The 25,203-nt window shown below is 36.7% G+C and overlaps 1 protein-coding gene across 2 annotated transcripts in view; it reads left to right on the forward strand.

Moving 5' to 3' along the window:
* Positions 1–2,544: 2,544 nt before the first annotated feature.
* LOC105470100 (neural EGFL like 2) overlaps positions 2,545–25,203 on the forward strand; it is a 435,684-nt gene continuing 413,025 nt past the window's right edge. Inside the window, exon 1 of one of the 2 annotated variants that reach the window (XM_071071837.1) lies at positions 2,545–2,562. The gene's annotated coding sequence lies outside the window, so the exon portion shown is untranslated. Of the gene's footprint in view, positions 2,563–21,575; positions 21,594–25,203 lie in introns of those variants that run through there. The other variant, XM_071071835.1, reaches the window with a different exon arrangement.

The raw sequence follows: 25,203 nt of genomic DNA on the forward strand, positions 1-25,203 counted from the left end.
TTTACATTTTCCAGATGAGGAAACGGAAGCTTACAGGGATTAAATATATGACTTAATCATTCTCTCATGCTAATAAATGGCAAATTGGATTTTAACACAAATTGGTCTGATACCAAAGCCTGGACACATTCTGTTTCCTCATTCTGATATGTATCTTTCCTTCTTCAGGGAGATCTAGTTCTTTGGACATGAGTGAAAAACTAGAAATCTAGGTAGAAAGGTTATCAGCATGCCGGGCATCAGCATGCCAGGCATCAGTGATCCAGAAGGCTTCTTATCTGTCTCCAAATATCTGAGGTCTGTTCCCTACATTGTTTGTTTATTTGTTTGTTTTTTGACAATGCAGTCTCGTTCTGTCGCCAGGCTGGAGTGCAGTGGCACGATCTCGGCTGACTGCAACCTCCGCCTCCCAAGTTCAAGTGATTGTCCTGCCTCAGCCTCCCGAGTATCTGGGACTACAGGCACATGCCACCACGCCCAGCTAATTTTAGTATTTTTGGTAGAGACAGGGTTTCACCATGTTGGCCAGGATGGTCTCGATCTGTTGACCTCGTGATCCGCCCGCCTTGGCCTCTCAAAGTGCTGGGATTACAGGCGTGAGCCACCACTCCCGGCCCATTAATAGTCTTTTAGCGTCAGCATCCATTGCTGTTTGGTGTGTTCAGCGTGTAAACCTCAGAACATCCCTGGAGCCCTTTCCTTCCATGGCCTCCAGAGGGCAGCCTGCCGCAACGATGCTCCGGATTCCCTACTGGTCACTAGGAAGCTCCAACCTTCACTCGGAGATCAACGTTCCCAGGAACATTCTGAAAGCCCCGCTTATGTTGCCCAGGGAAGCAAGGGTGTGTGACACCACCTAGAGTCACCTTCGTAGCTTCCCTTTAGATGCTCCTGGGGAATGTCCCTTAGCACCACCCCAATTCAAGATGACTTCTCAAACCTGCCAATTGTACACTCTTGGATACTACAGGGTAGATTCTGTCACTAAATTTCAGGAATAATATAACAGGTATCTAGAGGATGTGGCAGCAAGTCCAAACTTTATTTTTGTACGTCCCTCAGAATGCACAGGGTGGCTTATTTAAATTAACTCCCAGAAACAGCTCTGGATATCTTATATTTCCCCAAAGTAAATATTTAGATAACTCTAGTAACAATCTTAAGTTACGTGGGATACTGTATTTATAATTTTTCTGGGACCTTTTTTTTCGTTCTATTTATAAGATATATTTAAATGACATTGGCAAATCCTATGCGGTCTAATGCAGGAATGCTATCAGTTTTTTTTGTGATTTAATATAATCATGATGACATATTACAGCAGTTATTTCCTTGTTATTCATTTATTTTTTATTTTATTACTTAATTTTTTTGAAACGGAGTCTCACTCTGTCTCCCAGGCTGGAGTGCAGTGGTGTGATCTCGGTTCACTGCAGCCTCTGCCTCCCAGGTTCAAGTGATTCTCCTGCCTCAGCCTCCCAAGTAGCTGAGATTACAGGCATCTGCCACCATGCCCAGCTAATTTTTGTATTTTTAGTAGAGATGAGGTTTCACCATGTTGGCTAGGGTGCTCTGGAACTGATGACCTCAGGTGATCCACCCACCTCAGCCTCCCAAAGTACTGGGATTACAGGCATGAGCCACCGTGCCTGGCCCCTTGTTATTAATTTGAATAACAACTGTAGATTAATTATTTTTGAATATAAATATGTGGCATCTGTATTGAAATATACAAATATTTTAACATGTGTATTTTGGTTATTAAATATCGATACCAAGTATATATCTATTTCATAGCCTTTACTGGAATTTATTGATATTGTTTTAGTATTATATTTAAAATAGAGCAACATATTTTAAAAATAGTTGTTGCCTTAAAATAATTGCAATAGAAAAAACTTTGTCAATATGTCTTCATGAGAAAAGACACAGATATTAATAAAATAGGAAATAACACTTTCATCAGACATACTCTATTGAACACCACTTAATTATTATAAACAAATCAAAGCAAATTTGATTTGTTGAGAAAATACTTACAGGGTAACTCATTACAGTGTCAAGTGCTGTATAAAATGAAAATAGGAATATGACATGATTTGTATCCCTAAAGTTCAAGGGGAAGAGTAAAGGCAAGTTTCTAAATAATTTTTAATGAAGACTTAACAGTTGAAATCCCATCATCTCAGCAAAACAAAAGCAAACTAACAATCTAATAAAAAAGAGAAAATTACCAATTTAAATAATGTTGACAATACTGCCCATCATTCCTTTTAATGATTGCCTGGAGTGAGCATGACAATGGAGATGCAAATCTGTAGTTTCCTCAGTTTGTCTTTGTTCTGAAGTGCAAGTATATCACTGAGCTGAGTGATTCTAGTTTTTAAAGAGAGAGATATATATATATGCATTTTTCATATAAAATGTACCCTAAAAGCAAGCCAACTGCTTCATCTGGTGCTCAACCAAAGAAACAGGAATCTGTTCCAATGCTGGAGGAAAAACTGGCTGTGCTAAACCAACTCGCGGTCTCCAGGGGAGTGCCCAAAGGACTTTTCCAGGGTAATTTTGATTATTTATGATTTTCTCATTTCTGATTTTAGAATCTAAGAGGTTTGACTCTATTGTAAGGTAAGTATCACCAGAGAAATACAAGCAGCTTAGAAGGGTTTGGTTGCCAGGTTAGGTAGTTTGACTTTAGATTGCTATGTGGTAGGAGGCTGCTAAAGGTTACTGGATACGAAATGTCATAATACTGGGTTTTAGAATATTTCCTTGGAAGTAACATCCTGGACAGACTGGAAAAAAAAAACAGAGACAAAGAGGCAATTAAGAAGCCATTGTATTATAATTGTAGACGTGAAGAAGAGGCGATGATTGTCAGACCTAGGGTGGAGATAGAAATAGTTAACCATTCTAACTGACTAAAGTGGATTAAAAACAGAGGTTTTAAGTTTGGGTGACCATGAGATTGGTGACTTCTTTAATCAGAATTAGAGAAATCAGGAGAATAACTTGTTTTGGTTAGGAAGATGAGAGTGATTTTCGTTGGAGTGTGAGGTGACTGTAAGGCATCCAGGTGGAGATGTTTAGCAATGGGTTGGAACTGCAGGAAAGAATTCTCAAAATGTTAGGTTTTGAAGTACATTCTGTTTAGGAATGGTCCTTGAAATCATGAGAATGGACAGTTTACTAATAAACATCAGCCTTGTAGAAAGAAGGGAGGGAAAGTGCAAGTGTAGGTTTTTAGGGATTACTGGTCTTTGGAGCCTGGAGGAAGAAAAGAAGCCACTAAGTGACCAAAGAAAGAACATTCAGAAAAACTATTCAGGGCAAGAGTATATTAAAAAGAGAGGTATCATTGTGTTGCTAAAAGTTCAAGAATTATATGAAAAATAATGAACTAATTTTGGAAGTGGAAAGTAACAAAATAATAGGAGAATAAGATAAGAGATTTTTTAAAAAATGGCAGGAGTTCGATCATTTCAGGGAGAAGAGATAGCAAATGGTTTGAAACATTGCTGAAATTTCAAGGAGGGATGGAAACTGAGTTTAGAGAGCTGGCATTTAAACCTGAACTTAGGATGTGTGGCACATTAAATCTTTTTTTTTTCTGGATTATAAACTTGTGCGAGACTAACACGTGTAAAAATCATTCACATTTAGTTACATAGTTCATTCTGAATATGGTGAAAATAATAAAAGGATAGGAAATTGGGATTTTCTCATAAATGACTAGGTAAGTAGTCATTTGGTAACCTCCTAAGAGAGTGTGGGCTGAAGTCAGGTCAATCCAAGATGTGATTTGGAGTTAAAAAAATATAGACTTTGATTTTGAGAAGTTTAGTGATAAGAGGAAGGAGAGAGAAGGGTATGGTTACAAGGCAGGAAAGACCTGGAAGATGGCTTAGACTAGCCTGATGGTCTCATTGCACCTTCTGGATAATTTTTTAGTGAATCTTTTGTGTATTTTTTCAGCCTTTTTCTTTGCACGTGTTATTTTGAAATCACTTAATATGTCACACATTTTGTAAATCTCCAGCTTAAGAAATGGAAAAATGTCATACAGCATTTGCTGCCATGTGAATATGGAAATACACAGAAACTACTTTTAATGCATAACCTGAGTGAAGAGTCTCCATAAGGGTTTAAATCAAATAAGATGGTTTCCATGACTCCTAAATAACTTCTAAAGTATCTTTAAGGTTACTCCTGCCTATGAAATACTGTGATTCTCCCTCCATACTCTAGACCCAGAAGTCTTTGAATTAGTGGAGTGGAAGATGTGGACCCTTCTGTGGCAGAGTATTTCTCGTTACAGGATGATAGTGCAGTACCAAGCCTATCCCTTCCCGAGTGCCAACACTTTTTTCTGTGAGAAAAGACTTTCTTACCTGAGTGATTTTTTTCCTATTGGGTGTATTCAAGTATTTACAATACTTATTGGTAAAAAAAGAATTAGCTATAGCTTTTAGAGCATATTAGGTTTAGTGAGACAAGAAACATAATCATTACCCTTTAGGAATCAAGGTAGCACAAAATGTGCGGAAAATGCTTTGGAAATATTTGCTTCAAACTAATCAGCTAATGTTAACAAAGCGTTCTACTCTGAAAAGAGGAATTAAAAATATAATAGTAGTACCTACCACATGACAGTTTTTTAGAGTTAAAATTCATGACATCCATATCTCACAAAGCCTGGAGATAGAGCAGGTATAATCTTTTCATTGCCATATCCAGAAAATGTCTCATTTTTCTTCATCTCTCAAAATCCCTAGCTTATGGAGGCCCAGAATGTGGGACTTTCAGTGTTAAAACCAAGAAAGTTATCAGTAAATTGGGAAGAGTCAGAACATCTATTTGGAGCAAAGCCGCGGAACTATGCTCATCCTTCCATCCTGTAGTAATCTACAAAGCTCCTCATTTGGTGAAGATGTTAACACCTGACTTATTTCTTTCTTTCCATGACTACCTTTGGTGTGTATATATGCATTCAACAGACTTTTTTTTAAGTCTCTTGACCTTTTCTTTTCTTTCTTTCTCTCTCTCTCCTTCCTTCCTTCCTTCCTTCCTTCCTTCCTTCCTTCCTTCCTTCCTTCCTTCCTTCCTTCCTTCCTTTCTTCCTTCCTTCCTTTCTTTCTTTCTTTCTTTCTTTCTTTCTTTCTTTCTTTCTCTTTCTTTCTTCTTCTTTCTTTCTTTCTTTCTTTCTTTCTTTCTTTCTTTCTTTCTTTCTTTCTTTCTTTCTTTCTTTCTTTCTTTCTTCTTTTTCTCTCTCTCTTTCTCTTTGTCTTTCTTTCTTTCGACAGAGTCTCACTCTGTTGCCCAGGCTGGAGTGCAGTGGGGTCATCTTGGCTCACTGCAACCCATCTCCCGGGTTCAAGTGATTCTTCTGCCTCAGTCTCCCAGGTAGCTGGGATTACAGGCGTGGGCCACCACGCCTGACTAATTTTTTTGCATTTTTAGTAGGGGTGGGGTTTCACCATTTGGCCAGGCTGGTCTCGAACTCCTGACCTCAGGTGATTGGCCCACCTCAGCCTCCCAAAGCTTTGGGATTACAGGGGTGAGCCACCGCGCATGGCCCCGTGACCTTTTCCATTACAATCTTTTCATGCCTCATCTCACCCCCTGACTTTAGCTGCCAATCATCATGGTAAAACTTTATACTATGTTGTTGTGAATAACTGTACCATACTCAAAATTTCATCTTCTAACATCCAGTCACCAAACACCCCTTCTTCTGTTTTCAGCTACCTGCATCTATGACAATTTTGGACTACTCTGGGGCTTCTAATCCATTTACTATTACAATTTTTAGTTTCCACTGCCTTCTTTTATCCTCACTTCCTCCTTGTCCAGCTTAGATTCCATTGTTTAATTTCTTGTAAATGCCCCCAGCTTTTTTGCCTCACTCTCTGCCTTACTCAAATGACAGAACATCAATACTGGTTAATCCCAAGCACTTGCGGAAATGTCACATAGTTTAGTGATTAAGGATGTGGGCTCCGGACGCATGCTCCTTGAATCCTGAGTAGAACATTTACTAGCCATGTGACTTGAGTAAGTTTCTTAACAGCTCTGTGCCTCAGTTTCCTCATGTATACCTATCTAATGGAGTTGTTGTGGGCTCAAATGTATTAATATGAAGTAATATGAAAATAAAGTGTTTAGAATAGTGCTTGGTACATAATAAACATTTAATAAATGTTTACGCTTGCAGTTAATGGTTGGAGAGGAACATCTAACGTAGCTGACGGATCTCTCTTAATTTTCATGGCTGTGTCTCAAGTGGGTCCTTAGTGCCTCTCTGCAGTTGTCAACCACAGTTTCCATTTTCTCATTGAATTATTTTTTCCCTCTCTGAGGGTACTGTGTCACACTTTTTCTTATCAAATTTCCAGCTTTTATTCCTTGTTCTTCACTCTCTGCTGATGACTTTGCTTCTTATCTTGCTGAGCAAACAGAAGCAATCAGAAGATAACGTTATTTTCCCACCACTTAGTCTCTCACATCCGAATCTTTCTATTACAGAGGAAGGGTCTCTGTCCCCATTTTAAAACAATCCCTTTACGTGTGCACTGGATTCCATCTCTTTTCACCTTCTCAAGAATTTGCTGACATAATTATTTCTGTTCTGTCTGGCATAATCACTATATCTCTCTGCTGTGATGTGTTGTAATATTAATCAAGGGAGAATAGAACCCTTCTTCGCTTTTATATCCCCTATAGCTACCAATTTATTGACCACCCTTTACAGCCAACCTTAATGTCTCCACGGTCTCAGCCCATATCCTCATGACAAATCGAATCAAGCTTCCTTGATTGGATTCACCTTTGAATCTTTAAATATTGACTTTTAAGTAATAGAATGTTCCAGAGCTCAGTCCTTGACTCTCTTGGGTTTGCTGAAATGATTGGAATTACTAAAATCAGGTTCTCCTGATTTTAATTTCATAGGTTTCATAAGAGGCAATTAGAACTGTTGAGAAAAGGGAAAAAGCATTATTTGTAGGAAGGGGGAAAACATTTATGATCATTTTTATGCCAAATACTACTTTATATCAGATAATTTAATTGAAGAATTTACTTATGATACATAGTATTTTGGGGACTGGCAGTGGTGGAAAGGGGATGGGGAGACTCAAAGGAAAAGTAGAAGAGGTCATGACAACATGGTTCTGAAACTGGTCAGGTTATTATCCTAATTTAAATATGGAAAATCAAGAGCTAAATCAATACAAGAACTAGAACCAGAATTCTTGGTGGTTCCAGGTCTTCTATTATTTGCCTCCCATATTGATATACAGTAAAGAATAAAGTGTGGCTAAATTACACATTTAAAAGATATTCAAGTGGAAAATTGCTGGAAAGGGTAATAAAATAACAACCACAAAAATACAATTTTCCTTGGCATTTTCAACTTAATTACCTCAGAGCTGCTAAAGAACTTATTTTTGTCTTTTTCAATAAGATTTCAGATTTTTCAAAAAAAAAAAAAAAACATTTCAGATTTTTCAGCCAGTCATTATTAGGATTTTTGCGTTGGTACAATTCGATTTTCTTCTTGGAAAACCATTTTTGATGAAGAACTAACTAGAATATAGATGGATAATTATGTTTCATTATTAAAATTTCAAAGCTTACACTTTGAGAAAACTCATGATATTAAAATACCATAATAAAGTCGCTTAACCACCTTAGAGGTTTTTCTATATAACACCAAAATTTGGGCATACTTTGTCTATTTAGATTTGAGTTTTGGTGAATATTGTAAAGGTTAGAAGTTTGGATATGCAGTTTATACCAAACCACTCTAAAAATATAGTGCTAATAATGATAGCTACTTTATTTTGAGCAACTACTTACAATTAACTCTATCAGCTGTAAGTTTTATCCCTTACAATGACTTGATGAAATGGTGTTATCATCCTCCACAGGAAGAAACCAAGTTTCAAAGAGGTTTAATCATTTTTCCATAGAAATTAGAAACGTTCTCACAGTCCTCTTACCTCCAAAGGAAAAGGAAAGGAAACTGTTAAGTGTCAGATACTACTCCTAGATCTCTTGTGTAACTATCTTGTTTAATCCAAAGTAGGAGCTAAGAAATGGATTGTAATACAAGCTTTAAAAGAAGCACTTTGTATTCCATGAGTACAAGTCTGAATGGCATTTAAATTAGAGAGACTTGCAGTATGTTATAGTGACTTCCCCCACGTCAGCATTGCATTTTGTATGTGATACTTGAATCCTTGACCCTACAGAGAACTAAAAGAATTATTTCACATCAAGCTTTTCCCTCTTATCTAGTGACTGCTGAAGCATTTCTTCTTTCTAAACCAGTTTATAAAACTGTTGGTCCTCACCTAAAAATAGAGTTGCTGTGAATTAGACTCTTGATCTGTATACATATGGCACAATCATACGAAATAGTTTTTTCCTGCATACATTTCCTTTTTCAGCATTTAAGCACACAGCAAGTATAGGACATTTTGAACTTTTTATTTAACATTGGTTTCTTTAGAGAGCTTTACATCCATTTGTTGTTTAAAAGTTGGCATTTTGGTTTCTTTTTGCAGCCAAACACTTTGATAATATTTTGAGGTAAGTGCCTAAAGATGTCCAAAAAAGTAAAAGTCATAACAGAAATGGGATTTCAAATGGTTCTTTGTTAATGATTTATAACAAATTCTCCGTCTGTGTTTGCTACAACCTCTTCCGCAATCAGGTGTTAATGTTTTAGGTAAAAAATAAAGTCAAGGGAGGGGTGTGAGTGGGAGCTAACAGTTGAGAGAGGGCCGAGCATGGTATCTCATACCTGTAATCCCAGCACTTTGGGAAGTCGAGGCGGGGGGATCACATGAGGTCAGGAGTTCGTCAACAGCCTGGCCAACATGGTGAAACCCTGTCTTTACTAAAAATACAAAAAATAGCCATGCGTGGGGGTGCGTGCCTGTAATCCCAGCTACTCAGGAGGCTGAGGCAGGAGAATCACTTGAACCTGGGAGGCGGAGGTTGCAGTGAGCCAAGATCACACCACTGCATTCCAGCCTGGGCAACAGAGTGAGGCCCTGTCTCGAGAAACAAACAAACAAGTTGAGAGGTCAGAAGCAAAGAGGAGGGAATTGAGAGCAAATGCACCACGCTGGGAGATTTAAGTCATCTTTCTGGGAAATCGTAATTTTTCTCCCTTTATTCTTTTTTGGTCTCTACCATGTTAGCAAGCTGCCTCTTTAGATTTTTATTTAAAGAAAGATTTTTTTTTTTTTTTAGAAAAAAAATCACACCAAGTTTCTACCTACAAATAAAAACATAGATGTAAGATGGAGACAATTTTTCTTTTATCTGTTGCCATTGTTTTATCAGGAGATTTTATAAAAATAGATCCAGGACTGAAAAACCGCAAAACAAGAGCTTGGTAAGTGACAACCTTAGAAATAAATCAGTAACACTGTTGTCAGTGCTGGTCTGCTACCTCTATGATTCTTATTCATGAACTTATTATTTTGGCTAAACACTACTGTAAAATATAATTGATTCAATTCAACAAATGTGTTGATTGCTGAACTTGCAGGTGGTTGGGGTTAAGTATAGAAGGATGAGTAAGATAGTTTTGATTTTTAAGAGATCATGATCTTTTAGGAGAAGCAACCAGATAAATAATGATTAATATTTATTCACAAGGAGTTTTATTTATTTATTTTTTATTTTATTTTATTTTATTTTATTTTTTTGAGACGGAGTCTCACGCTGTTGCCCAGGCTGGAGTGCAGTGGCGCGATCTCGGCTCACTGCAAGCTCCGCCTCCCGGGTTCCCGCCATTCTCCTGCCTCAGCCTCCTGAGTAGCTGGGACTACAGGCGCCCACCACTGCGCCCGGCTAATTTTTTGTATTTTTAGTAGAGACGGGGTTTCACTGTGGTCTCGATCTCCTGACCTTGTGATCCGCCCGCCTCGGCCTCCCAAAGTGCTGGGATTACAGGCTTGAGCCACCGCGCCCGGCCTTCACAAGGAGTTTTATATTAGGTTGTGAACCAAACGTTGTGGGAGCACAGGAGAGGATGTTTAATTCTACCCAAGGGTCATTCTGTACTCTGTGCTTTTTTTAGTTTGTATGGGATGCATAGTTGTCTGGAGTGTACTTTGAGAAATATGTTGGGCACTATTTAAAATAGCAAAGTCGTGGAATGAACCTAAATGCCCATCAGTGGTAGACTGGATAGAGAAAATGTGGTACATATACACCATGGAATACTACTCAGCCATAAAAAGAATGAGATTATGTCCTTTGCAGCAACATGGATGGAGCTAGAGGCCATTATCCTAAGTGAACTATTGCAGGAGCAGAAAATTAAATATCATATGTTCTCACTGATAAGCGGGGACTAAACATTGAGTACACATGGACACAAAGAAGGGAACCACAGATATTAGGGCCTATTTGAGGGTGGAGAGTGGGAGGAGAGAGAGGATCAAAATACTACCTATCATATACTATGCTTATTACCTGGGTTATGACATAATCTGTATACCAAACCCTTGTGACATGCAATTTACCTATATAACAAATCTGTTCATGTAACCGTGACCTCAAATAAAAGTTAAAAAATGGAAAAGAAAGAAAGAAAGAAAAGAAAAGAAAAGTATATTGTAGTATGAGAGTCACCCAGGGTTTCACCATTTGATTTTTACCCACTGATTTGGGAAAATGAGTGAAAAATATTCTCACCTTTCTCTTACCCCTCAAGATTTTGTTCAGCTTTCTGCCATGAATTCCCAGACTGATGTAGGTACCCTATCTTCATCCATTTTGGGTTGCTATAAAGGAATACCTGAGGCTGAATAATTTATAAAGAAGAAAAGGTTTATTTGGCTCACTATTGTGATAGCTGGTTCAAGATTGGGCATCTGGCGAGGGCGTTAGGATGCTTCCATTCACGGTGAAAAATAAAGGGGAGCCTGTGTGTGCAGAGATCACATGGCGAGAGAGAAAGCAAGGGTTGAGGGTGGTGCCAGGCTCTTTTAAACAACAAGCTCTTGGAGGAACTAATAGAGTAAGAATTCACTCATTCTGGAGGGAGGACATCAATCTATTATTGAGGGATCTGCCCCCATGATCCAAACACCTCCCATTAGGCCCTACCTTCAACATTGGGATCAAATTTTAATATGAAGCTTGTAGAGGACAAGTATCCAAACTGTATCAGGCCCCCATGGCCTTCCTGGGCATTTCCTCTGCCTTGAAGTGATCTGTATACTTTACTAGTTTATACCTGTCTTGAGGGAGGGGCTATATATATTCATTTTTTTTACTTCTAGGGCCTACCAAGTGCTTGGCACATTGTAGCCTCTCAGTAAATTTTATTAATTGAACTAAGAAGAAATAAATAAGAACATTCTGATTCCAACTACACAACCTTATTTCCTCCCAAACCTCCTTGACTTACTTCCTTCTTTCTGATTATGGATATTAAAGGATATGCTTCTTTAATAAATATTGAGAAACTGCACCTCAGCCACATTAAGAGTTTTCTTATTGCCTTTCAATTTTTGAAAAAGGACACAAAAGCCAAAACTTCCAGATTCTTTCTTTGGTTCCAGGGCAACATATAATATTAACATTGTATTTTTCTTTATCTATGATATAGTCGACCATAAATCGCCTGGTTGCTGTATTATGTATGTTAGTGTTCTAGCATAATAGAGGTTTTTTTCTGTTTGACAGATGTTCCAGACTAAAATGTTGTAAAATAACAGATCATTAAAAGAAATTGAAGTTGATGGCCAAGAAATTCAATTTTTTTCCTAACAGAATCGAAGCATTTAACTAATTAGTTACTTTATTCCACAAGATGGCGCTGCAGTTCTTCCAATTATTTGGAATCTAGACGCTCAGGGTTTTATTTTTAAAAGTATCCTCCCCTTCCTTTCTTTACATATAAAAGTGACATATAAGAAGGAATGTAGGGCTGTCACTTCATAATAGGCCTGATTTACTACATATTTTAGAGAAGTCCATGGTAATAGCCATAGAAGGGTCAATAACAGGAATTAGTACACTACAAATTATGTGTACAAATTATGTGTATAGGATTTTTTTGGGCAGTTTTTAAAATAAACATAATCTACCCTTTGTTTATATGCTATGAATTAGAAATTATTTTTTAAAGCTTATGGATAGAATTTTAATGTTTTTTAGTACTACTTTGGGTGTTCAACATCTGAACTGCTTAATTCACTGGATATTTCTATGTCTTTTGTAATAATTTTTAAAGCTCTTGCATAGGGCTCAGTCCACTTCTTTATGATAGCCCAGCAATACCAGCATTACCTGTGTCCGTCTGATCTTACAGGAGGGTCTTCTGCTAAATTCTGTTTTAAAAAATTCAATTTGTTTAGTCTTGTGCAGAAAAACATATTAGATATGGGACTGATTTCTTTTTAGTACATATTTTAGTGTTTAATTTGCATCTCAGTTTTGTTCTAAATATTTTTTAGTTGTATCCTTTTGATGTTAAGACTTCCCAAAGTTCCCAGATAAATTTGCATTTAAATCCATTTATAGTAATGATTTTGAGCCCTTTTATCTGCAAAGGACAGTTTTAATTGGATCTACTAGGAAAACAAAATTTTATTTTTTCCTTTCAAAAAACAAACATTGCTTAAAATAAGTTCGGAAGATTTGTATTTAAAATATTTTGGCAGTGAATTATTTTTAAGTTTCTCTTTGATCATACTGGTAAGTTTAATAAAAATTACATATTGACCCCAAATACTAAAGATTTTAATTAATGCCCTAACACAGTCTCCTTGTTAGAATCAGAAATTTATTAAATAAAAAGCCCAAGCATCAAGAGAAAACAAATAAATTAGTGTGTGTAATTCTTAATTATGTCTAATTAAAATGAATTTGTAATGCATTTACGTTCACAAAATCACTTAAGTTATCAGTGTCTGAGACAACAGTTTGTGTTTACGAATTGCACATTTGTAAGGAGTGAATTAGTTAGTGTGCTAATTAGAAAACTCTCGCAAGAGAAGACAGGTTGTAGTTCATTTTTATCTATTTCTCTCAATTTTGATCTTATAGTGGTGAGTGGGTGGAAAAGCCATGCTTAAGTTTAAAAGCTCTGAATGTACATTAGCAGATATGTTTGTGCTTTTAGTTGGTGCTTTAAGTAGTGAAGCCATATATACACTTATTACCACTACTACTAATTGTGTTTTTGAAAGCCTACTATGTGTCAAGCACATCATGCCTTTATTTAATTCATACAGTAGTTGTATGGAGCAGGTAGCATTATTCTGCGTTCACAGATGAAGATACTGATACTTAGAGAAATTTAATAATTTATGAGGGTTCAGACAGCTGGTGAGTGGGGCATGGGATCTAAAGGCAAGTTCTTAGTGACTCCAGAGCCTGCACTTTGAACCACTAACGTATATTGTATTTGTAACTGCCATGTCAGGTAGCTTTTAGTCAAGTCTGCCAATTTTAGCATGAAATATTCTGTTTGTAATGTGTAAGAAGTAGCTTAGGCTTTCTAATTGTGCTGTTTATGTAAGGCATAATAAGGACTTTTGCAAAGGGACTTATCAAGTTATCATGATACTGACTGCAAGCCAGGGGTTTCCTCAGCAAAGTGCTAAGACAAGGGCTACTGGGGTAAAAGGGAAGCTCTGATTTCCTCCTCTTTACCCCCTAACTTGCCCACATCTCACTTTTTCAATGTGTAAAGTACAAGCCCACCTAGGTTCTACTGGGTGAACTCTGTATAAACTTTAAAAATACTTAAAACCCACCAAATTTATTACCTCTCAACAGACTTAGTCAAAAGATGCAATGTTTCTATTCCAAAATGCTGTGATCTTCTTAAAAGAAAAGAATGAGTTTAAAAAATACTTGATAAACTAAAATTGCTGGTGAAGTGCTTTTTGTGTAATTTATTAGGGAAGATTTCCCACATATTCTGTTGCTAAGTCCCTAAAAGTTATTAAAGGAAGCACAGTTGTGAATATCTTTAAAAAGTGGGCAGGTGGTCATCCCAAGGAGATGAGTTTGGGTAAAGTGAAGCCTTCATAGAGAAATCAAATTCTTAAGGCTTATTCCAATCCTAAATTAACCTCAACTCTAAGCTTTCTTTGACTGACCAAATGATGCCAGAAAGATCAACTGGGCTGTACATAGAATTGCACAAAGCACAATTAGACAGGCAAAGTAGGGCAACACACATCTAATGGCAGAAGGTTTTGTGATTCAAATCGACTGACTGAATGATTCTTTCCTTCAGTCTGTCATTTATCCATCTGTCCAGCTGCCATTTAACAGTTACTTAGAAGCATATTTAATTCAGTATTTATTGATCCCTCTGTTACAGGCATTGTGTGAGGTACTGCAAGCCTTAACTTACACGCAAAATTAAATAATCAATTCAAAGTGTTTGCCTCATTGTGTATGTCTTTTACGGTACTGATGATTAAATCATTTTAGACTGCAGTCCTTGCATTTTATTGTTAGCCTGTTTGAGCAAGTGATAATCTGTCAATCAATAGAGTCGATGGAACTTAAATTATTTGGGTGACAGTATTGATCAAAGTGTTTGGTGTTTAAAGGACTTGGTGTGGGTTTTCTACATAGTTATTCACATAGATAGTAATCAAACTGTTAAGTCACATCCACACAGCATTCTAATAGGAGTGGTAATAATAGTAATTATAGTAATAATCATTCTTAAATTTATAGTTGTAAAGTTAACTTCATTGGTGAGAACCAAACTTCTTATGTCAGTGCTTTAAATATTCCATTCAGGATCTGACTGGGCAGCTTCTTTCCTAGAAACAATAAAAACCTCGCATTATCTTGGACAAGTCGCTATTATCTCTGTTTCTTAGTTTCCTCCCCTGGTAAGGCAAAGAAGCTTCTCTAGATGATTTCTAAGCTCAAGATCAATACTACAGTTTTATAATTTTAGGATTTGGATTTCCTCCTGATCTTAGGTATTTGAAGAATTCTATTTAAAAATGTTATTGTTAGGTAATGCTTAGCAAATAGACAATAAATGTAGTGAATAAAAGGCAAATGAAGCATTTGACCAATGTCAACTTTGTATTTATTTAATGCTTATTAATTGAACATCAACTATGTGCTAGGCATTGATGTATGTGCCTCGGGACTCAGTAGTAAATTCAATTATGGTGTTTTCTTTCATCTATTTTACGATCTAGTGGGAAAAGTTGACAAACAAACTTGAAAAATAGCAATAATTGCAGATAGTTACAAATGCCCTGCAGGCTAATTGGAGAGAGCTGAGGTGGGTGTGTATAGATAGGATGGTCAAGGAAGGCCACTCTGCTGTGTGAAAATCAAGGATAAGAATATTCTAGGCATTGGGAAAAGCTAAAGCAAAGCTGTTGCAGTTGGATGTGCTTTGTAATTTCCTTTCTTTTTCTTGTTTTCATGTTTGAACTGGTTTATTTCAAAGGAATAAAATAAAACTTTCAAATAAAAGTAAATGTATTAAAAAGCATAAGATAATATTTTTAGTGAAATTCAAATCATTTTTTACAATAAACAAACAATATTCTCTAAATATGTTAATTTACTCAATCTCCTCATTTTTCTATTTTATGTTTGTAATTTACCTATTAACTCTCTAGCACATATATGCATTTTATATTTTCTTTATTAACAGTGGTCCACAATTGAAAACTTTAGTTGCTACTGAGTTAAAGAAAATTGGTTTCATGGAATACCTTTCTGAAATATTTGAATATACATAAAAATCCTATCAAAAGCTGAGATATAAAACTGTGTACCTCTATTTTCAATCTAAAGTCATTTTATACACTGGAAAGTACGTACAAGTGCAATATTTACTATAAAATATGCACTAAGCACTTTGTTGATATAAAATTTAATGAGTTCATAATTATGCAAACGTTGTCATTGGGAGTGAAGGACATATAGATTCTATCTGTATTATTTCTTATAACTGCTTATGTAATTTTCTCTTTTTTTTTTTTTTTTTTTTTTTGAGACGGAGTCTCGCTCTGTCGCCCAGACTGGAGTGCAGTGGCGCGATCTCGGCTCACTGCAAGCTCCGCCTCCCGGGTTCACGCCATTCTCCTGCCTCAGCCTCCGGAGTAGCTGGGACTACAGGCGCCCGCCACCGCGCCCGGCTAATTTTTTTTTGTATTTTTAGTAGAGACGGGGTTTCACCGTCTTAGCCAGAATGGTCTCGATCTCCTGACCTCGTGATCCGCCCGCCTTGGCCTCCCAAAGTGCTGGGATTACAGGCTTGAGCCACCGCGCCCGGCCACTTATGTAATTTTCAAAAGGCACAGTGGCAGATAGGTAGGAGCGAAAAAGTGGTCTATGATGGGGCTGGAGTTGGTCAGTGTTGAGAGGGTGTCAGTGTGTCTTCTAGGACTTAGGGAGTTTGGATTTTAATCAATTTGCAATGAGAACATGAGAAAGTCTTAAATATATTTCCAATCCTCCTGCTATATAACTGTATAACCAGAGATTCTGGATGTTGAGGTATACTTAACTAAGAAATTCCCTTCCCTCCTTGTGTCCATAGTGACATTCTATCAGGTTGTCTTTGAAACTCATTTCTCAAATTACTTTGTTAAAGCAGGAAAACCTTTCCTTGCTTACTAATTGAAGATTGCAGTATTTCCAGAGGTCACTTTGAGAAACAAGAAGCAAATATGATAAACTCCAAGAGGAGATGAAAAGTATGTTTGTAATCTATTTTTAGAAATTTTGGTATTTACAAATCCTTTTATTCCATGAGATTTCTACAATGGGAGCCAAATCCCTATTTTGTGATAAGGAGTTACGGACTTGGGATTTGCCCTTAATATACTTGATATTATGAATTAAGGACGAATAAAGACAAACTTATCAGAAAAATAAAGATTTTATTTTACCATGGGGTAAAGGAATATTCTAAATATGACTAAATATCTTCATATGGAGACAGAGAGAAGGAAAGGTCTGAACTGAAGTGCACTGATAACATTTTACAAGAGTTTTACTATGTTATGGGATGTCAAGAGCCTTTCAAAGGTAGTTGGGAAGTTGATTCATGTTTAATAAAGGGAAGCTTACTTGTAGGGGGGTAAAAGTTGTGTATAATGATAGACAATTTTCCCTCCAAAATACAAAAAGCTAAATTATTACTTATAAATAGTAGCATGCTGGTTTGAACTAAAGAAAAGTAAAAATTAAATTATGTACTTTGCTGCCGTATTTGTGTGTGTTTTAAGGGAAGTCATTTAATGCACTTGAACTTGTTTCTTCACCTATGAAAATAAAATGGAACCAAATGACTTCTGAAAAGCCTTATAGTGCCAAAATGTATACAATTTTATGTGATCAACACTGATAAGTTAATTGTATAAATAGTAGCATACAGGAGAGAAAATAGTAAGGAGAATACAGGAGAGAAAGTGTTAATGTTATGACCAATTATTGAGTCAGGATGATGGAAAGGAACAGAATAAGTATATGTTATAGTAAGATGTAAAATTCTTCAAAGATTGGTTGGTTAAAATAAGTTTTTGTTTTGTAAGACATCTGAAAATTTGCAGTCTGAAAAGAGTTGTAGGCAAGTTGCAAGTTGCAACTCTTTCACCCATCCCTTATTACCTGCTTAATTATCTGCATTAAGTAGAAATTGGATTTCATAAATATTCTCTAGTATTGGCTATTTCAAAAAAGAGCTTCTGGAAATAAAACTCTGTATGAGTTTTTTGCGTCCTGCATGTGTTTTCACACTCATAGGGCCTGAGGGTAGTTCTGTGAATTGGTCATGTTATTAAGTCATGGCTGTTTCTTGCCTCTTTTCTAGAAGATAGGCAAGGACACATAGAACCTATATGTCCTTCACTCCCAATGACAATGTTTGCATAGTTATGGACTCATTAAATTTTATATCAACAAAATGCTTAGTGCATTTTTTTTTACAGTAAATATTGTGCTTATACTTACTTTCCAGGGTATAAAAATCACTTTAGATTGAAAATAAAGGTACATAGTTTTCTATCTTAGCTTTTGATAGGGATTTTTATATGTATTCAAATATTGCAGGAAGGTATCCCATGAAATCAATTTTCTTGAGGCCTTTGTTCTCAGTAATACAAAGTCCTATCAGGAAATGAGAGGGTAGTTTAAACTTGAGAAAGAAATGAGAGTTCAGGCCTGGTGCGGTGGCTCACGCCTGTAATCCCAGCACTTCTGGAGCCCGAGGTGGCTGGATCATTTGAGGTCAGGAGTTCAAGACCAGCCTGGCCGACATGGTAAAACTCCATCTCTACTGAAAATACAAAAATTAGCTGGGTGGTTGTGGCATGTGCCTGTAATCCCAGCTACTTGGGAGGCTGGGGCAGGATAATTGCTTGAGCCTGGGCGGCAGAGGTTGCAGTGAGATGAAATTGTGCCACTCACTGCACTCCAGTCTGGGTGACAGAGTGAGACCATGTCTCAAAAAATAAAATAAAATAAAATAAATTAGAGTTCAACCTGGTGACTTTTCCTGGGTTTGTATGTAGATATTTGTACAGGAAGCTTGAATGTTGGAAGGCAAGTTGATTTCCTGTATGGGGAATATTAATCTAAAACTTACATGAAGTTGATGAATGTGAAGAATAAATGCCAAGTGATTTAATTGCTATACGTTTACCATTTATGTATATCTAAAGGAATAAATTTTATAATCCACACTAACTGGAATTCGGGATCTCAAAATTAAACATAAAACTCAGAAGATTTGGTATTTTTCAGTATGTGTTTAATTTTAAAAAGAAAACAATTAGGTCATGGAGAGGTTAGGGTTAGAAAGTTTATTTAAAAAAACAAAACCCTCTAGATGCAAAGAAATTAAGACTATAAGGCCCGGCGCGGTGGCTCACGCCTGTAATCCCAGCACTTTTAGGAGGCCGAGGGGGGCGGATCACGAGGTCAGGAGATCGAGACCATCCTGGCTAACACGGTGAAACCCCGTCTCTACTAAAAATACAAAAAATTAGCCGGGAGTGGTGGTGGGCGCCTGTAGTCCCAGCTACTTGGGTGGCTGAGGCAGGAGAATGGCGTGAACCCGGGAGTTGGAACTTGCAGTGAGCTAAGATCGGGCCACTGCACTCCAGCCTGGGTGACAGAGCGAGCCTCCGTGTCAAAAAAAAAAAAAAAAAAAAAAAAGAAATAAGGCTATATCCAAGTACTTTGCTTTCTCAAGACATAGTCCAAGACTTTTTTCTCTTCTCCCTGAGTACTTTCATCAATGCCCAAGGCTTCAATTACCATCTCTAGATAGATGATTCCTAACATCCATGTCTCTGCTCCAGGCATCTCTGCCAAGATCCACACTCATCTGTGACACTGACTACTCAACATCAGCATGTGGATGTCTCATTGGAGCCTAAACTCAACATGGTCAAAACTAAATTCTTTTACCCATCCCCTACTACCTCATTCTCTTCTAATTCTTTATTAAAAAAAAGAACACGCAAATCACCCAGCAGCATGAGCCAGAAAGCTTGTCCTTATCCTTCACTCTTCCACATCTAATCCATCACAATTACAATCTTCTGGACATTTTTTGAACCACTTGCACAACCTTTGAATCTGTCCATTTTGTCATAGCTTGTTCCCTTCTCTGAGATACCCTTATCTCTTATCCAGGCTGCTAGAATAGCCCTTAGCGCATCTCTCCATGTCTATTCTTGCCTTCTTCTAATTCATAGCAAAGAGCTAGAGAGAAATTTTTACAAGGCAAATATGATCATTCACTCTCCTTTGGAAAATTCGGTGAAGGTTTCCCATTGTCTACCACGATAAAGTAAAAATGCTTAACCTTGCCTCAATTCCTGTATGATCTGGCCCTTGCCTGCTTCACCAGACTTACTTTGATGTACCCTCTCCTTTACTCTTTGGACCCTAGTCAGCCTGACCTATGGATTTCTTAAATGTGCCTTTCTTTCCTGCCAAGGGTCTTTATGGTGTTATTTTCTTTGCTTACAACATTCTTCCCTGTCTAGTCTTCAAATTAACCCTTATTAGTCCCTAGTAAGCAGTTAACTCCTATTTATTACTTTGCCCAAACATCATTTCCCATTTTGATCTTTTAGAAAAGCTCGCATCTGTTTAACAAATGCTCTCTTGTCACCCTGCACCTTTTTTTAATTTTCATCTAGCAGTTATTGGGCACTCTTCTAAAAGCTAGAAATGGAATGAGGGGAGACTGACAACAATTATAGGACAAAACAAGATAATTTCAAATGGTGATGAAGATTACAAAGAAAATAAAACCAATTACTGTGCTAGAAAATGACTTGAGAGAGGTACTTTGGTTATGATGTTTGCAACTGCAATTAAATGAATGATAGTTTATTTTGTTTGTTGAATGTCTGTCTTCTCTGGAAAAACATAAACTTCCAAGAACTGGGACTTTGTTACACTTACTCACACCATAACCCAGCAGCACTAGGTATAGTGCCCAGAATATAGCAGACTCAATAAGTATTGCCAAATGAATGAATTGGCCTACTGTATTAGCTCCCTAGAGCTGCCATAACAAGTATACCAAATCAGGTAGTTTAAAACAACAGAAACTTATTGTCACAGTTCTGGAGACTTGAAGTCTCAGATCAAGGTATCTGCAGGGCTATTTTCCCTCTGAGGTCTCTCGAGGGAAGAATTCTTTCTTTCTTCTAGCTTTTGGTATTTGCTGGCAATCATTGGCATTCCTTGGCTGATAGCTGTATCACTCCAATCTCTGCCTCTATCGCTGCATGGCCTTTTTTCTTGTGTGTTTCTTGTGTGTTTAATCTGGTCTATTTTGGCGTTGAATATTCCTCTTATAAGGATATCAGTCATTTGATCAGGAGCCACATTAGTCCAGCATGATTCATCTTAACTTAATTACATCTGCAAAGACCCTATTCCCAAATAAGGTTACATTCACAGGGATGAGGTGGGGGATGCAGGTGGTTAGTACTCCAACATATCATATTTAGGGACACAACTACAAAGTCAACCAACTGTCCCTATTTCTCTCAGAAAAAGGAAATCTAAGAAGTTAATTTTTAAAAGTTCATTTATTGTAGTATTTAAAAAGGCTCATTTCTAAGTAGGTTGTATATAATGTACAAACATTTGACTTTGCATCAAATTAAAAATTTTATTTTGTGTCAGTACAATAAATTGTTTTGATTTGTTTTAGACTCTTTGGTTGAATCCTAACTACACCGATATCCATGCCATCCTAAAAAACCAAGACTAGGATTTGACCAAATTAAACTTATATTCTCTATTCCCTTAGCAGAGGAGAGCTTATTTCTTCATGTATTAAAAATACATGAATGTGGAAGGATACTCATGATGCTCGCATCTTAAAAATCCACCCTGACATTTTTGCAAGGACTATGTGTGGGACGTTGACATATTTTTGTTATACAATGACAGTTTTAGTGCAAGTTGTTCCCATTGTGACCAGGGAGGAAGAGCAAATAAAAGGGAAAGAATAAGTTACAGTACAAACCACATGTGAACTGAAGCTGTCAAGTTGCACAAAGGCAGAAGTACTCTCTGAAAAGGTAGAGAAGTCCTTTTGTGTATGATAGGTGGGGTGGAGGGTGGGAGGGTCCCTAATATTGTCTGCTGTATGCTATCTTAGAAAAGTCATTGTTTCCTATCAAATACCCCCTTGGGTCTTCTGAACTCCATTAGCACTTTTTTGTTTTTAGTTGTCTCAAATGACCCTTACATAATACTTATTGCTTGTACTGTTCTAAGTGCTTTACATGTATTAATTCAATTAATCATAACAATTCATTTCCATTGTGCAGCTGAGGGTCAAGGTACACAGAGGTTACATTACATGTGAGCTGGAGCCACAATTCAAGCCTGCCGGTCTGCCTCTGGAGCCCACTCTCTGACTCATCTTGCTATACCACCTATGTAGTATATTTTGAACTTGTTTTATACCTCTGCCAGACTGTAAGCTTCTGAGAACCTGGCCACTGTGTCTTTCTTACATTTGTATTTTCTGTGAAGCCTAGCTTAGTATTTTGTGCACAATAGGTACTCAGTAAATGCTTGCAAATGAATTGAAATTAGACCACGATTTGCAAAAGTCTATTTAGGGTTTAGGTCTCTGACTTCCATGTCGTGGTTTAAATGAGAAGATGTTCATCTGAAAAAAATAGAATCTCAAATAGATATAAATAATCCAGGGAAGCTGATAAATGTCAGTTTGGGTGCTTCCAGCCTCTCTTGGGCGCTCTTTTCCTTTCCTCCCTCAGCCCCCTACCTGCTAACTATAAAAATGTGCACGTAGGTTAGGATCTCAAATGATTTCACTGAGAGTGGCTTAAAGTGTTACTCTCTTAAGAACATTTGTATTTTCACAGAAATTAATTACTAATAATTTCAGCCATCAGTCAATAAATGAGGGAGGTATTTATTTGAGCAACAGACCTACTCCAGAGCTGTGGAAATTATACCCATTTTTATGTGAAGTATTTCATTTTATGGATTTGTTGGTAACATTTGCACTGGTTTGTACTCTCTCTCTCTGTATAAATATAAGACTAATTAAACGCAAATAAAAATTTTAATCTTCGATTTAAAATCTGGCAGTACTGAAATATTATAGACATGTTGGTATTCATTTGCTTGTAGGAAATTCTGCCACTAAGAATTTAAATTTAATTTGCCTTTTTATTATGTGATATGTGCATCACAAGCCTGTGGGCAGTAGATGAGCTTTAATAAAGCTAAAAATAAATAAAATGGGAATGTTAATAAACCTTGTAGCTCATTAAACATTTGGATTCACTGAGTATATATCTATTAATTTTAGAGGAGACTACATTAGGAAACCTTTGTTACATGAAGGTTGTAATTAAGTGAATAATATATTCAAATTCAATACAAAACATCTTCCACATCTTTTTAGTGACAATTCTTTAGCAAAAAATTTCAAGGAACTGAAAGGCTTAAAAAGTAATGATTAAATATGCAAATATAACAATTTATAGTTCTTTCTAAAGAATTAAAATTTAAAAGATATGTCCAAATGGATTCTCTTCTTACATCTCATTATCTTCTTTATCTACTTTAGCATTTGTGATTTCATTATTTTATTAAGAAAGTGCTTTTGTTTCTTAACCCCGTTTATTCTTCTACTTTATTTCTATATTTCAAAATTCTCCCTTAGATTTTCTGTTTCCTCATTCTATTAACATATATTACATAAATTCCAAATTATTCTTTTTTTCTCTGTGAATATTCCTCTTTCCTTTGAAAAGCTCTCCAGTTTCTAACCTTAAAATTCATGCTTAAAGACTTTATTTCCAGAATCATTTTTGTGTGTGTGCTACCATCAGTTATCCATGAAAATCACCATCGGCTTACGAATGTATGGCTATACAAAAAGTGGACACTCATTTTCTGCCTTTTTTGCATGTTTTCCTTTGGAATTTAGGTTTATTTTTAACATTAAATGCATGTATTAGCTTGCTAGGGCAGCCATGCCAAAGCAGCACAAACTGAATGTCTTAAACAACAGAAATGTATCGTCTCACAGCTCTGGGAGCTGGAAGTCTGAGATTAAGGTGTTGGCAGAATTTGTTCCTTCTGAGGGCTGTGGGAGAGAATCTATTCCATGCTTCTCTCCTAGCTTCCAATGGTTTGTTGGCAATCTTTGGCAATCTTTGACGTGTCTTGTAGACGCGTCACTCTGATTACTACCTTCACGTTCACATGGCATTCTCTCTGTGCTCATGTCTCTTTGTCTAAATTTCCCCTTTTTATAAGGACACTGTCACATTGGATTAGGGCTCACCCTAATGACCATGTCCTAAGTTGGTCTGCAAAAATCTTATTTCCAGGGTTATGGTCACAGGTACTGGGGGTTAGGACTTTAACATCTTTTAGGGGAACACAGTTCAACCCACAATAATAACACAGTTACTTTCAACATACAGTTATTATTTATGTAGGTTTCCATTATATTAATATTAATGTTAATATTAATACTAATAATTATCATTTTTACTACATGCTGAGCACCATTTATCTTCATTGTACCACTGCATTTCCACAACATTCTTAAGAAACAGACACTATTATTTTTTCCTCTGTTTGCTAGAAAAACTGAGGTTTAGGGAGTTTTAAAAATTGTTACAGATAAGCAGTTGTATCATTTAGGATGTTTGTGGCTACAAGTAGCTGGATACCCGAAAAGGGCTTAGACAAAGTATTTTTTTTTTCTCATGTTCGAAGAAATCTGGCAGTAGGGTGGTTGAAGGTCAGGTTAAGTCATTGCTTGAGCAGTGTCATCAAGAACTTGAGCTCTTTTATGTTTTCATTCTGTCATTCTTAGCATGTTAGTTGTCTTTGTCAGGTACTTTCAGGGTCATGTGATCATATCCTCAATAAGAGGGAAAAACTACCTATGCAGTGTTAGCCTCTACATTGGGAATCAGGGACTGCCTATAGAGGAGAGAGGGAAGCAATGACTGACTGTTGGGTACTGTCTATCAAATAAGGACTGCCATTAATCTCCTCTGCATGACACCTTACAAAGGACATTAATAGAAAGACTCCTTTCAGAAATTAAAGATGGATAATGCATGTGATCTGACACAAAACCATCAGTGAGCAAGGGTGAAAGAATGAGTCTTCATGGTGTGTTTGGATGTGAATTACTTAGAAATACTTTTAAACACTTGCCTGTGCGAATATAGAAAGAGGAAAATTAAAGTTCTTAGGTTTTTCTGATTGGCAGGAGATTCTACAAACACACACACACACACACACACACATACACACACGTATGCACAAACATATAAATATGCCAAGTTAGCATAAGGCTAGTGGGGTCAAGTGAGTAACACAATCTATAATAGATTAAAATAAATGACAATAGAAATGTCTATTTTTTGTAAAACTCTTCAAAATATATTTTGCAAGCTTTGGAGTTAACACAAGCTTCAGGTTGAATGGATTGCATTCCAGATGGTTAAAGAGAGGATCTTTAGCCAAACAATTTGATAACAAGGGAGTCTTTTTTCTTTTCCCTAAATGTGAGATTAACACCATATAGGATCTGTACTTTAGGGTAAAAAACAAAATCAAATTTAATGTAAATATCATTTCCATCACTACCACCACCCCAGGTTTAATATCTATTGATGCTTT

The sequence above is a fragment of the Macaca nemestrina genome, chromosome 10 (assembly GCF_043159975.1).
Source record: "Macaca nemestrina isolate mMacNem1 chromosome 10, mMacNem.hap1, whole genome shotgun sequence".
NCBI lineage: Eukaryota > Metazoa > Chordata > Mammalia > Primates > Cercopithecidae > Macaca > Macaca nemestrina.